Source organism: Argiope bruennichi, chromosome 5 (genome assembly GCF_947563725.1).
Source record: "Argiope bruennichi chromosome 5, qqArgBrue1.1, whole genome shotgun sequence".
Taxonomy (NCBI): domain Eukaryota; kingdom Metazoa; phylum Arthropoda; class Arachnida; order Araneae; family Araneidae; genus Argiope; species Argiope bruennichi.
Genome location: NC_079155.1, coordinates 27,071,632 through 27,087,857, shown reverse-complemented (window position 1 = coordinate 27,087,857; position 16,226 = coordinate 27,071,632).

Sequence of the window (16,226 nt, the reverse complement as noted above, 5' to 3'; positions counted from 1 at the left end):
ATTAATATGGAATGTATTTTTTTTTAAACATTTTCATAACTGAAAGACACGAATTTAATTCAATGGCTATTACAAATTACTGGATAAAAATTTTAAAAAATGTATATTTTATGAAATTAAAGCGGAAGAGAAAATGCTAATTAGGAAATAATATTTAAAGAAGGCCTGGTGGTAAAGTCTCGGCTTCGGAACCGGAGAGTTTCAGGTTCGAGACCCGATTCCACCGAAGACCCGTCGTGTAAGCGGGTCTGGTGTACGTTAAAACCGTACGGGCCAAGCGTCCTCCCGCTGGTGTGGTGTGGAGAGAGGAGGTGCCAGCTCAGGTGTCGTCCTCGTCATCTGACCACGGTTAAAAATTACGAGGTAAGTCCCAAAATAGCCCTAGTGTTGCTTTAAAACGGGACGTTAATATAACTAAACTAAAGAACACTATTTTTAACCGCAATTTTAGCACTAGTAAAATCATGCAATTGCATATTTTCATAAGTGAATTCATCTTAATGAATTGGATTTTATAAATGAATTCATCATTTCATCTTAAAGTTGCTTCAGACTGAAACCAAAATAAATTAAAAAGAATATTAGAAATAAAGAAAAAAAAATTGCACCGAAATGAAACTGATATCATTAAGAGGATAGTTTTGAATTTTAAGATACCGAAAAAAAAAAACAATTTATGGGAAATAATAATTTTGTGATGAACATCAGTTTTCATCGGTAAGCCATAGATATTATTCATCTGTGTATGGTTAAGCTTATTTTCGCGCACAATTACACTTTGACGCTTCTTTCTAACATCTTGACTTCTTTTTTATATTCTTTCCTCTGACTACCTAAATTTGATTGTTGCCATTCGACAATAAGTAATAAGAGTGATATAAGTTCCACGTACGTTAGTGATTTATTTATGTAGATACAGATATTAGAAAATATATCTGGTAAACTTAAAGATCATAGATTCTGTTTTTTAATTTTTTTACTGGCATGTTTGAATTAAATTTATGCGTTGTTTAACGTTAAGATATGCGGCACTATTTCAAAGTTAAGCCTCCATTAATGATTATTAAGCATCCTGTAAACAGAAGTAACTATAAAAATACGAGTTAAATGCCGGTCACAACTTTCAAGGAAAAATTATTTTGCTGAAGAAATATGATTAACAAATAAGGCATTAGAGACTCTACTGGAATTATTATAAAATAATTATCAATAGTAATTATCTTAAAGTATTAATTATTAATAATTTAAGATAGTATTAAATATGTAGTAATTAATAAAATATTTCAAATTATTTTCAATGTATTGCAATGCGCAGAAAAAGTAAAAATTAATTTTAACGAATACCGTTTTTAAAATGAAATTTTCCTAGACAGCACATCGTATTGCCCAAAATTGTCTAATATTTCTGAATAATATAATATTGCGAATATTATTTAATATCCTAAAATATTGTACAATAGTGTTGTACAATATATGTACTACTAGGTTTTTACTACACCATAACGATATAAAAATTGTGTTTATAATGAATGAAAATATCATAAAATATTGTACAATAGTGTTGTACAATATATGTACTACTAGGTTTTTACTACACCATAACGATATAAAAATTGTGTTTATAATGAATGAAAATATCATAAAATATTGTACAATAGTGTTGTACAATATATGTACTACTATGTTTTTACTACAGCATAACGATATAAAAATTGTGTTTATAATGAATGAAAATATCATAAAATATTGTACAATATATGTACTACTATGTTTTTACTACAGCATACCGATATAAAAATTGTGTTTATAATGAATGAAAATATCATAAAATATTGTACAATGGTGTTGTACAATGTATGTACTACTATGTTTTTACTACAGCATAACGATATAAAAATTGTGTTTATAATGAATGAAAATATCATAAAATATTGTACAATGGTGTTGTGCAATGTATGTACTACTATGTTTTTACTACACCATAACGATATAAAAATTGTGTTTATAATGAATGAAAAAATGAATAAACTTTTGCTATAAAACTGACGAATATTAAAGTTGAATATTGTTTAAGTTATGAAATCTCATTTTACGTGAGCAAAAAAGTGGTGCACAAATAACCGAGTGGCTCAAGATACTACTACTGATTTCCTTTCACTAGACACTCAACCAAATCAAATAAAAGCCGCAATGTAAAGAATCGTTTATATTAATTTTTGATTGTAATTCTATAGCACATTCTTAATTTGGCGGTTGTATCATTGTTTTAGATGTTAGCACATTCATTACACATCATTTCTGAAGATGGCAGCACTAAAATGTTTAATCTAACTCCTGTCGCCATCTAGGATTTTCTAATTGAATTAAAATTTGAGTAGACAAATGAGATTCTTTGCATGGATAGTTAAGGCAATAAAGGCATGCCTTCCAAGTGAAGAGGAAAAATGAATATAAATAAATAAATAAATTTCGACAAAGATATTTCTATTTTTATTCTTCAAGACGAGAAATTATATATCTAAATAATCGTATAAAAATATCTGCGAATGCATCCATGGCTAATAAAAGTATATAAACTTTTCTACATAATCATTGTTCATGTGACTGTAGTTAAGGCTGAGCGATCATTTTCTGAACCAAAATCAGTGGCGGATTTAAGAACTTTGTGTTCTTAGACAGTGGACATTATGAGGCCTTTTTTTTAAATGAAATTTTATATAGTTTTTATAGTTTTACTTTCTATTATTTTTTATTTTATTAACTTTATAAAGGTGCATGGTTTTTAATTATTTTTTCCTCCAAATTTTTGGAAAATGTACAATTTTTATTACTAAAATTCATGATTGAGGGACTTTTATGTTCATATACAGTTAGGCTTATGCAGATACTTGATATTTATAAATACAGTAAGGACTTATTGAATGTAATTAAATAGATAGAAGCCTGATCAGTTGTACTTAATAAAGCATATAACTCATAGAATTTATGATTTTACAGATTTATTTATGTGGCAACTAGGCCTTTTCATTTTAACTTCCTATAGCCTTCCTTATACCAGCGGCCCTAGATAATTGTCTATTTAGCCTAATCGGAAATCCATCAGATATAATAAGAAATTGTTTATGAAATACTACAGGACATGAAAGGCTCATCTGTTTAGATTAGATCTGAATTGAGAATATTAAAAAAAACTTAATAAACCTTTCTTAATTATACTGTACATTTTTTATGATATTAAATAGCTTTTGGCATCATATTCTATTGTGGTGAAGCTTATAAGCCAGTTAACAGCTGCAATGCACGAGCAATTGCTTTTGTATTGTGGTCATGTTACTCGGCTGCGAATCACAAGGTCCCAGGTTCTAACCTCACTCATATCAAAACCACCACACTTTTATACTTAAAAGATTCATTTGGAAATTAAAAATAATTTTTACTAACACATATCAAAGAGATATTTTTGAGAAAATTTTACATTCAATTAAAATGTATATTGATGCTTTAATTATTAGTAAAATGTCAAATTCCTAATGCTTAAGGTTAGGAGAAACAATAAACTAATGAAGGTACTTTCATTTGTTGCCTCAGGACCCCAAGTCACAAATTACGATACAGGTTGAATACAAATATTTTCTGGCCGAATATTATTAATAAGCCCTTCGAAAAAGGCTATCTGAAAATAATTTGGGTAAGACAATTGAAATTTTTATATATATATATATATATATATATATATATATATATATATCAAAGTTGTAAATTTCTATAATTTTGAAGGAAATCCATTCACGGGAAGTTGTAGTGAAAGCTTATTGTCACCATGTGGAAGATTGTGATGCCCAAGAATAGAACCTGGGACCTTATGGTTCGCAGTCCAGTAACATGACCACGATACAAAAGCAATTACTCGGGTAGCGTAGCTGTTAACTGGCTTATAAGCTTTCACCACAAAGTCGACCAGTCTGCACAAGTGAACAGAATAACTGCCAAGCGTTAAAGGCTAGATAAATAAAATTTAAGATGTCAACATCTTAAATTGTGAATTCGTATAAAACTTTGAAAGAAATCTATCAAGGTTTTGGCATTGTGTCTATCTGTATTTTCTCATGCATGCAAATGCGATACTGCAACACCGTAAAGACTTAAATAGATAAAATTCGGTTAATTTTGTTATCAATATTGTAGTTCTATGTCAAATTGGGGTTTCAATCACCCGCAAAAAAGTCTCCGAAATGAACGCTTGGGTTTCTACATTATACTACGAAACACAAAACTCTTATGTGCTAGACACTGAAAATAAAAATTTGAGTATTAGTGGCTTTCACATATTTGCTGAAAGGTAGCAATTTTATGCGGAGTGTGTGTGTGTGGAGGGGGGGGGGGTTAATACCCTCATCAGGGTATATGCGAGGAAGTTTCGAGAAATATAGAAAAGTTAGTTTCATTTAATGTCAACAAGAAATCTGATTTTAATTCTTGATACTCTAACTTGCACTTAAATAAGTTTATTTTATCATTTTTTTTTCTCGAATCAGAAATCAAATCACAAATGTTCACGGAGAGTGAAAAGGATCAGTTATAATGAAAGTAATGAAAGTTTCATTAGAACTGATTTAAATGTATTTATATCCCGCATTTGTTCAACTGACTACACTCAAAATCACAGAATCATATTTTAACAGTTCGAATCATTCATTTCCTGCGTGTAAGTGAAAGTCGTTAAGTAATCTCAACCAGCTTTTACGAACTCGGTAACGCAGTTTCGTGCTAGACACAATAGATTTATCAAAAGGAGCATAAATCAAAGATTTAACGAATTATTTGTTAATGTCACTCTACGTATTGTTCGAGTAATACTATTTGTTTGACTTTCAATATTCTTATAAACAAAGTAACAAGTCTATTGTGAAAAGAAACTTTGGGAAAGCTGTAATCCGGGGAGTATTTTAAAGCAAAAAAAAACATAACGAAAGTTGTATTCTGAATAAAAATATAAATTCATGCATCATGTGAAACATTTATTTTCGTTTTAAATTTAATTATAAAAAAACTGGAAATAAGAAATTTTGCCTTAAAATATCGAGAAGTAAAAAAAGAGAAAATGTTTGAAATAAATTTTAAAAAGAAACTTAAATTTTTTCCCTTCTAATATCTGGACCTAAAAAAAAGATATAAAATCTATCATAAATTTTTAAATAATTAAAAAATTTATGTTTCTTGAGATGAAATTAATTTTTTTATAAAATAAATGCTTAAAAATGCTCAATTCTGAGAACTTTTTTAGTACAATTAAATTTAGCGTTTGCTTCACCTTAGCAACCATTTGTTGATATGTAGTTAATACTGATTACAGCTGAAACTTATGTAATAACTTAAAACATGATTTAAAGTTTATGTTATCCATTTGAAATAACTTTTAAATTCCAAATGGTGTAAAATAAAAGAAAACATGTAGAATTAGCCTGTATCGTTTTAATAGATCAATTTTTTACCTAAGTATACATTAGATTATGAGTTTGACAAAAACTAGCGTAAAACACTAAATTGTAATAAAAAAAAACAGAGGAAATCACTAATATAGAATTTATATTACTAGCCGCCTTTGGCGACCAGTTTGGTCGGCCAGATTATTAACTTATTAGGCAGTTAAATTATTAATATAGGATGTATTTCTTTAAAAAAATATTTCATACCTAGTTATTTAATACGATAAAAACACATGAAATCAATTAAACACAGTTTACTGAAATTTACAGAGCGTATATAATACGAAATAAAAGCAAAAATGAAAATCATATGGATTGTATGATTGGCAAAAGTATGCGCTTGAATGCTTTGATAGAGTGTTTGATAAAAACATTATTTCTGATAGTATCAAATCGAATTAAAAATATTATTAAAGTTAAATGAAAATTTGTACGGAAATGAAATTTATGTCATTAGAAAAAAAATTATTTTAGTCTTAATATAAAGCAAAAAGCATTTTTTATAAGATGATTATTTTGGAATATTTGAGTATCGATTACCGAAGGCAAATCATAGCGATTACGGCTAAACTTAAGATTAATACAGGCATCAAACTTGAAAAATTTTTTGAGCGATTTATCTTTAAATATAATTGTGACAATTTTTGATTGTAACTTTAAAAGCCGTTTTTTAGCATTTCTGGTATACACCCAGTATTACAGATTTTTTGAGATTTTGGGACGATTGGCACGATTTTGATGTGCTTGGAGAAAAATCGTAGATTAATCTTGAGTCTTACTGCTATTACTTATCTAAAAACGGTTAAGCCTATTTTTGCACTCATTTAAATTTTTTGTTTGAAGCCTGTTTCTTGATTTCTTTTATATCTTCTTTTCAGCGACTGAATATCCTCTTTGATGACATGACGAACTATTTTCAACGTAATAAAGTCCTAATAATGTTTTGAAGTTCTATTAATAAACGAACCGAAGCATTTTTTTTTAGTACAGCTATAAAAATATTCAATGAATAAAGCAATTTGAAATTCGTATGATGTATTGTTTATATTTAACTGTTGCCATTCGACAATTAGTAATAAGCTCGATTTACGCGCCACATATGTTAGCGTTTTATATAGAGAGATTATTATATTTATACATAGTATAAAATGAAGTCCCCTGAAAGCATCTGTACGTTTGAAAGAGAAAAATTCGAGAAATACTCAACAGATATTGAAGATATTTGCATCATTTTGTAGGGCATTTAAAGGGGAAGGTTTTAGTATTTTGAAGTCATATCAAAAGTTAAAAAAAAGAATTTTATAATTACGATTTTAATTACTTTCCTACTACGATTCGCGCATGCGTAAAATAGCAGTATCTGTGCTTTGAACTTATCCGCGCATGTGCGAAAAATACTTTATTGAGACAGTACTTTTAACTGGCTCTGGTACTAGAGAATCAGTTTTAATACCAAAGATCCCTCTCATCCCAACAGATTTACCGTTTTCTTTTAAACGTGTTCAGTTCCCAGTTAAACTCTGTTTCGCCATGACAATAAATAAAGCCCAAGGACAAAAGTTTCACACTGTTGGAAATGACTTAAGCGAAGAATGTTTTTCTCGTGGACAACTTTATGTGGCACTTTCTAGAGTTACATCCAAACAAAATCTTTTTGTCTTGACACCAGGGGGAAAAACAGCCAAGATAGTTTACAAAGAAATATTATGAAGCAATCTGAATTTTATTTTCATATCAGATTATACAGAGTTGATAAACAAGTGTGGAACAGTCGATACAATGACTTATTTGTATATTTTTAAATTTTAAAACGGATTTTCTATTGTATATTTTTGATGAATTGGTTTGTGTATGAATATATCATATTTTTACCTTTTTGACAGTCTACATATGTCTGAATGTGTGTTATAAAAATGTGTTGTACTTATTTTTGATGATTTTTAAATAAATTTTTATGTTTGTTTGATGTTGCGTGACATGCCCATGTCATATCGGATGGAGACTATTTAAGTTTGACGCTAATTTTTCCTTTTGGATGTTATACCACAGGCAACGCTATGCGGCTGCTGTTAATATTTTATATATTATTATTATTTTTAAAAATATAAGATGCTACTATTTAAGTTTATTAATACAGGTTAAGTCAAATGATTAAAGGCTTTTTTGTCCAAATAAGAAATTTAGAAGTAGCAGCAATAGTATATAAATTTTGTACGTACATTGTAAAGCTACATTGACATTTTTGACATTGACATGTCAAAAGTATTTACTTTTTAGGCATTTCTCTGTATGGATTTTTTAAATGTGTTTTCATTAGGGCTAGAATGGAACAATGATAGATAAAACTTATCTGTGTAAACGGATGAGACATCATCAAAGATACCAACTAAGCAATGTCAAAATAAAACCAAGGTAGATTTCTTAATGCAATTAATTATTAAGAAATTCAAGTGCTATAGAAAAGATATAATCTGACACAGACTGGTTTAACAAAATCAAGATTTTTTTTCTAACTTTCTTCATTTTGAATGTAAAAATTATTTTCTTATTATGTCAAAGTGTAATAATTATGTATTCTTAGTTGAATTAGGTAGAGAAATTATTACAATATTCGAAAATTTGATTTTCTCATATACTAACACAATCCGATTAATTTTTGATTCATAATTTTCTATTTTATTGAAGGAAATCAAGTGTAAAATTTTGGTGTCTTTCTCACTTTATAATAAAATATACCACCAATTATTTTAGGCAAAACGAAAGTAAAAATGTTTTTTTTTTATCCTCAAATTTATCTCGGAGCACAATGCATGACTCCAAATATGACATTTTATGAATTGTAGCATTTCGTCTTTCTTAATTTCCTCACTTATGATGCTACACCATGTAGCTTTAATAAATAAAAAAAAAACATTTGATATCTTTAAATTATGTGGTTTTGCATTGACCTGCTTTAATTCTAATTTCTGCGAGCGTCAAGTTATCATAATTGTTTTCTGTATAATTTTAATTTACGAAATCGTTTATAATCCGGTATGCATAACTAATATTTACAAGAAAATGGCAAAAATCTTTGGGACAATGGAACACTGGCCGTTCTATTTATAAAATCACCAAAACAATAAAATTTCAACCACTCTCTTGGTCTCATGAAGAAATCCTGTTTGTCACAAGATATGGTCCATTCTTTTCTTTTCTTCATCGCTTCCATTTATCAGAAGATGACTTTTGCTCTTGCAGGGAAGTCGGCGATCTCATCCACTTTGCGACATCCTGTATTTTTACTCTTTCATGGCACCTCCGAAAACCTTCATCTTCGCTAGAAAGTTTGTGGTACAAAAGAGTCCTTAATAATTCATCTTCCAAAAAAAAAAAAAGAATCATAAACATGATTAGATTCCTAATTGATCACGGTGAACTGCTTCGATTAGATTAACCCTATCAATTTTTAGGGCACCATTTAATACAACTCGCATTCTATTCATAATATATTCTTAAGCCCCCCTCAAGAACCAAATTTTTATAATTCTTTTATATTTTCACTCATACAGTACATATCATGTTCTTTCCAGTTTTATTGTACTCCAGATATTTTTCATTCTAGTATTTACATTTTATTATGTATTATGTTTTCATATTTTGTAGTTTGTACGTTTCTTTCCAACTGATTGCAATGTAATCTTCCTTTTTTTTAATAAGGTCCACCTATATCTATATCAAACCGGAAAGGGGCCACATAAACTCTAGAAAAGTAGGTGTCTTGTGATGCTAAGTGTTAAATCTGAATACCGTTTTCAGCTACAAAAAAGTATCATCTAATTTTACCTTCAAAGAATTTAATAAAATTATTGTAGGAAATTGTAGTTTTTTTAAGTTCACAAAACACATTTTTCATCTTTACAAAATAAATTCCCATGTATTTAACAGAATTGAGGTCACAATTAAGACCTTCTCAACAATTGTCTAACTCTCCTCTACGTAATATCACTTGTAAATGAAATAAAAAAAAGAATGCTCCCATTTTTCTTCTAAGATAATATCCAAGCTTTAAAAATGTTTTTAATAAAACCAATTACATAATCGAAGAAAATAAATAGTTGATATGGAAGCATCGAAGTGAAGCAGTAATGTATAAACACAGCGTTTAAAATAATCATTAATAAATATGATCTGCTTTCAGGCGCCAGTCGTGTTTATAAAACCTAGTCTACTTGCTACAGTAGAATTAATTGTTTAAAATCATACACCGAATTGTTTATAGAATAAATGGATGTTTACAATTACTTCATAAATGAGAGTTTTTCGATTATAAATAATGGCAACGAAACGGATCTTTCTTGTTAAAGAATTTTCGATTATACGAAATTATGTTAATCAAACAAGCATAGTTGCCATTGTTATTGAATCTTACAGAGGTTCTAAATAGGTTAAAGTAACACGGAATGATAGTTACTTCTATTTTTCAAACCACACCTGATATCTCACGAACTGGAAAATTAAAGCATTTATTTAATACATTTATATTAAAAAAATTAATCTCTTGCAAAAAAAAATACAATTTACGAAAATTTAAATGCAATTTACGAATATTGAACAGAGACATTTCCTTATATTATTGAAAATGAAGCCAAACGACTGAGTTCAAAATGTTTAAATAGAGAATTGGTTATTTTTAAAATATTTAAAAATATAAAATATTTTTTAACGTATTTAATCTATTTTTCAGCTTCGCTTATATAAGCTAATTTATGGATAACAAAAGAATAAATATTTTCAAAATCATTTATCAAATTGTTTTTTTTTAAAATTTGACCGGATATAATTTAAAAGTTATTAGAAGTTTTCTATAATTTAACCCTTTCTAGGGCCGTGGGAAGTATGCTTCCCACCAAATTTATCAATCTTTGTATGAAATTATGTAGGTTGGCATAAGTTCTGACAAATTTTTTTAGTAAGTCAGAAACTTAGAGGCTTCAGTTCTTTATCTCAGACAAAATGATGTGTCTTGATTTGTTACTTAATTATTAATTAACCAAATTAATTAATTAATCAAATTAAATTTATCTTATAAGCTAAATGAAACCCTTTTCTTATTCTAATTTCAAGCCTAAAAATATTTTAACATAATATGATTAGAAAAAAATGGCCCTTTGAAGGGTTAAGATAAAAACTAGTTTCCAAACTTGAAAGTGTATTTCCGAAATTGCAAATTCTCTCGTTTTATTTAAAACTAGTTGATATACGCGGCATTGCTCGGATTAAAATTATTCATATTTTAAAGTAGAAACTACTTTTTGTATAAAATGATATGATATATAAAACCATTTTTCCAAATCATATGTATTGAGGATTAGTTCAAATCATATAAATTCAAATGTTGTCCAGCAATGATGTATATCTAAAAATCTGATTATTTTAAAATCGTCTGCGTTAAACTTTTCTAATAAAGTAATAGCAATTGAAAGAAAGATTGCACGAAAATGAAATGGATAACAATGATGGAAATGACATAATTAAATATCAAAATTTTTAATATTTAAGATGATGTTAATTTTTTTCGGAATAATTTCCTCCTAAATTGTTGTGGAAGAAAGTGAAAATATTGATTAATTTCTCATAGATTGAAGCCACGGTTTAACCGAACATCTGTTTCATCTGCTTGCAAGAGATCTAAAAATTTTGAATTTTCAGATAGTTAAAAAAACATATCTTTTGGAATAAATTTCCCCATAGAAATTGTAGAAAATAAGCAAAATTTCGGTTCATTTCTAATTAATTGAATGTTTAATTAGTTTTTAAACTTGAAAAGTCAACAGTTTCTTTATCTTGCATTAATTGACAAGAATGCAAATTTTGATTGAATTAGACTAAATTGCTTGATAGGAAATGTAGAATGTATATACACATGTAATCATAATAAATCAATTTATACTTAGACTAGCGTTATCGTACTAAAACAAATACTGGCGCCTAACTTTGTATTAATAGCATTTTCAGAAAAAGTATTTTTAAACTTCAAATTTTGATAGGCACGTGACTCGTGTTATTTTAGCATCCTTACACTTTTTTGTTCATTGCGCTTAAGATTTCCTTATTTTCTTTCATTTCTTTTAAAATTATAATCGAAAAATTAAATTGATGTTCAATGAATCCAACAACTTGATTGCTGAATCAAAAGATGTTCATAAAATACATTGAGAAAGTAAGCAGAATCATTAAATATTGAAGTATTCTGTCCATTATTGAACATGTATCATAATTTGCATAATATTTCAGAGGATTTTTTTAAATTTTATTTGTACTTTAGAAGATTTGGTTTTCCTTTATTACAATAAAAAGCATAAGATAGTAAAATTGAAATAAAAATTCAATAATTTTTTTTAGACATCCAGTTATAATATAAGAAAGAGCAATGTTGAAAATAGATGGAAAAGGCATTCATTTTTATTTACATCTGAAGTTAAACCTTAATTTTAACTACCACAAAATTTAAAAGGTTCAAACTATTATTAAAACCATACTTTAAAAGAAACCTATTCAAGAAAGAAAAAAAATTTTCTACTCAGTTTATCAAGAAATGAAAAAATTCAGAATGAAATATTTGTAGCAATAATGCAAACGATTTTAGCTTCACTATAAAAAATTAAAATTAGTTCCGTAAAATGTTTAATATTTAAAAAAATTGCTTGTTTATTTTATATTTAAATTATTGTTTAATATTTAAAGTTAAAGAAAAAAATATACCAACTAAACATATATCGTATAAAACCTGATGATTTGTATTCAAGAAAGTGTGATGATCCTTTTTGTATTACCATATTTTTTTGTCGTTACCATAGAAAAAAAGTCAAAATTTCATTTTCTTTAATTTATTAAAATTATGATTATTATTTCAGAAAAATTTATTTTGAGATGTGTATTCTCACTTTCCAAAATATGTTTGTATAAATTTTGCTGTTTTAGATCCAATTATCTGCCCTACAGAACCACATACACACATATATTCACTTTTATTATTAGTGGAGGCCGCGGTGGCCTGGTGGTAAGGTCTCGGATTGTGAGCAGTAGGTTTTCAGGTTCGAGACCTAATTCTACCGAAGAACCGTCGTGTAAGGGGGTATGTTGCACGTTAAATCCGTCATGCCAAACGTCCTCCCCCTGGTGTGGTGTGGAGAAGGGGGTGCCAGCTCAGGTGTCGTCCTCGTCATCTGACCGCGGTTGAAAATTACGAGGTCCGTCCCAAAGTATCCCTAGTGTTACTTTGCAACGGGACGTTAATATAACTAAACTTTATTATTAGTGGAGGTTAATTTACTCCTCTTTTGATAAAAAATAGTGTTTTCTATGAAATTTGTATACGCATTTGCAATTATGTTTAACGTTTTTACATAAAAGAACGCACCAGAGACATAAATCTGCATTTAAGATGAAGTTCAATTAATTCTGAAACAAAATTTATTTCAAAACCTTTAAGAATTTTATTTATTCCTTATGCCCTAGTTTGGATAAAATACTAAATAGATGTTTACATATAGGATTTGTCACTTAATTAAAAAGATCAGATAGATAATTATTATAAATTTTTTTAATATAATTCTGAAATGATACAATAGTTTTAAGATGCAATTACTTGACATTTCTTTCTGTTTAAAAAAAAGATATATTGTGCTTTGCGGAGTAATAGTTCATGCAATCTCTAAAGTATATAAATGTATGATCTATGAATGTATAATTATGTTTTGTTTATGACACAAAATTCGTTAATATAGATCATAAGAAAATAAATGATATTTATGCACTGATTATTTAACATTTATATACTTTGTTTACATTTATACACTGAGAACTGAGCAATCATACCGAATTTGAAGAAATTTAATTATATTTTAAAATAGTGAAGATCGTAGTAAGATCTAGATAATTGCAACTGTATTTAAAAATACTGAAAAATTTTTATAAGTAACATTGCGACATAAATTTAGATAATACATAACAATAATTTGTATACTTGCATTAATGTAGGTGGATATGCAAATTTCAAACAACTAGGCAATAAGTGAAATGAATATTAAAATAATTAGTTTATGTTTCATCATTCCATTGCATAAAATGACTTATTGAATATGCCGGCTTCCTGGCATAGGGGTAGCGCGTCTTTCCAATGTCCCGGTTTGGACATGGTTGTTCTTTCGTTGTTCTGTCTGTGAGATGTGTGAATGTGGCCTCCTGTAAAAAGGGATTGTGTAAGCGAATGAGTGATGCGTGAGTAACAAAGTCGTACTCTTGTCCCTAGTTGGCGCTATTATAAAAACAAGAGACGCTCTCCCTCCGGCTTAAATCGCTGTCTTCGTAACAGCGGGCTTGTCCGTGGCATGAGCCATAAGAAACAACAACAACTTATTGGATCTATAAATATTGTACCGTCATTTTTTTATTTTAAACAAAGACACTACTTTTCTATAAGAATTAAAGATCGATTTATTCAATATATTCCCTTACCCTACAACATTTGCCCATTGTTTGGGCAATAAACGAATTCGAAGAAGAAAAAAGTCTGGTTATTTAGATGCAATTCAGTGATCAAGCTATTTTTAATATCTGTGTAGGAATTGAACCTCATTCCAGAAAGGTCATTCTATATGGATAGGAGCAAATAGTAATCTAAAGGTATAAGATCTGGTGAATACAGTGTGAGAAGCAATACAATCCAACAAAATCTTTCTAAAGTTTTTCACTGATCTTGCAACATGTGAGCGAGCATCGTGGCGTTGGAATACAACCTTATTATGACTTTCGCGATATGTTGTGCATTTCTACTTCAATGTTTTGTTCTAATTGATCAACTATTGCTTTTATTGTTTACTATTGATGGATTCATGAAATAATGTTCCAAATCTTCATTTTGGACAATTTTGGCGATTTTCTCTGTCCTTTATCATGTGTATAGAATTAATTATTAAAATTTTAACGAGCATTAAGATTGGCGAATCGGCTGGTCGACAAAGGCGACTAGTATATATATATATATATATATATATATATATATATATATATATATATATATATATATATATATAATGCTATTTTAAACTCTTAATTTCAATTTAATTAATTTCCAAGATTTTATCTTAATTTAGCCCATAGTAACTTCATTCTAAAAATATTCTCTTATTTCGTGATCCAATCCACTTTCTCTACTTAATTAATTCAAGAGAAGCTTCATAAAATTGCTTAGTCAGCTAAACGCCGATATTTTCACACGCTCGGTGTGAAGGGGTAAAAATGTCCAGTAAGCACATTCTTTCTTAAAAGATCCCTGTGTTTCCCTTACGTGTGATCGACATGCATCAGAAATCCCTATGAAAATCTTATTAATATATTGGCACTATGGAGAAATATTTTCCCTATCAAAATCTAAGGTTATATAAGGCGAGGGATAGTTTATTTCGGCCCTTCTTCCCCACTTCGGCTTTCGTACTGCGCTGTGGCGGACGTCTTGTCCGCGTCTCTGCTTGTAAATAATTATGCTTTCCCAATGGATGTTAAAAAGAATTTAAAAATGTTAAAAGTATCTTCAAGGTCTTCAAACTACATCATGCTTCACAACAAATAATATTACACACACACACACACACATATATATATATATGTAATATTATTTGTTGTGAAGCAGAATGCAGTTGTGACCAGCAGTGAAGAGGCTTTTTACGTTTTTAAATTCTTTTTAATATCCATTGGGAAAGCATAATTATTTACAAGCAGAGACACGGACAAGACGTTCGCCGCAGCGCAGTACAAAAAGCCGAAGTGGGGAAGAAGGGCCGAAATAAATTATCCCTCGCCTTATATAACCTTAGATTTTGATAGGGAAAATATTTCTTCACAGTGCCAATATATTAATAAGATTCTGATAGGGATTTCTGACGCATGCCGATCACATGTAAGGGAAACACAGGGATCTTTTAAGAAAGAATGTGCTTACTGGACATTTTTACCCCTTCACGCCGAGCGTGTGAAAGTATCTCGGTGTTTAGCTGACTAAGCAATTTTATGAAGCTTCTCTTGAATTAATTAAGTAGAAAAGTGGAATTGGATCACGAAATAAGAGAATATTTTTAGAATGAAGTTACCATGGGCTAAATTAAGATAAATTCTTGGAAATTAATTAAATTGAAACTGAGAGTTTAAAATATCATTACATATATATATATATATATATATAATTTATTGGCACATGTGCATTGATATTAAAACAACGACAGCAACGAATGATGTAACTTCCGCAATTACTGTCTGCTTTGCTCACAACTCAACATGTGTTTTAAGCCAAAAGTATTTTTTAATATTAACAATGAAAGATCACATACTAATCTTTAAAGGCTGCTGCCAAAACTTTCAAATACAAATTTTTCGATTTATTTGCAGATAAACGGTAATACTACTGCTATCGAATTAAAATGGGTGGATTCCTATTTTTACACCTAATACATTTTTAATTATTCATATTATTTTAAAAAATAATTTCGAAATTTAATTGGTTTATAAGATATTTAAACGCTTAATATTGCTGACTTTATATATTTTTTTAAATTAATAAAAAGTTCAGTGAGATTAAAATAGTTTTGTATGGTGATAAGAGATTTTTTTAACGATAATGTTTATTTATCATTTATACGATTAAAATGTTCTTAACCAAAATTTAAGATATGAGATACAAGCAAAACACGACATCTTTTTCAC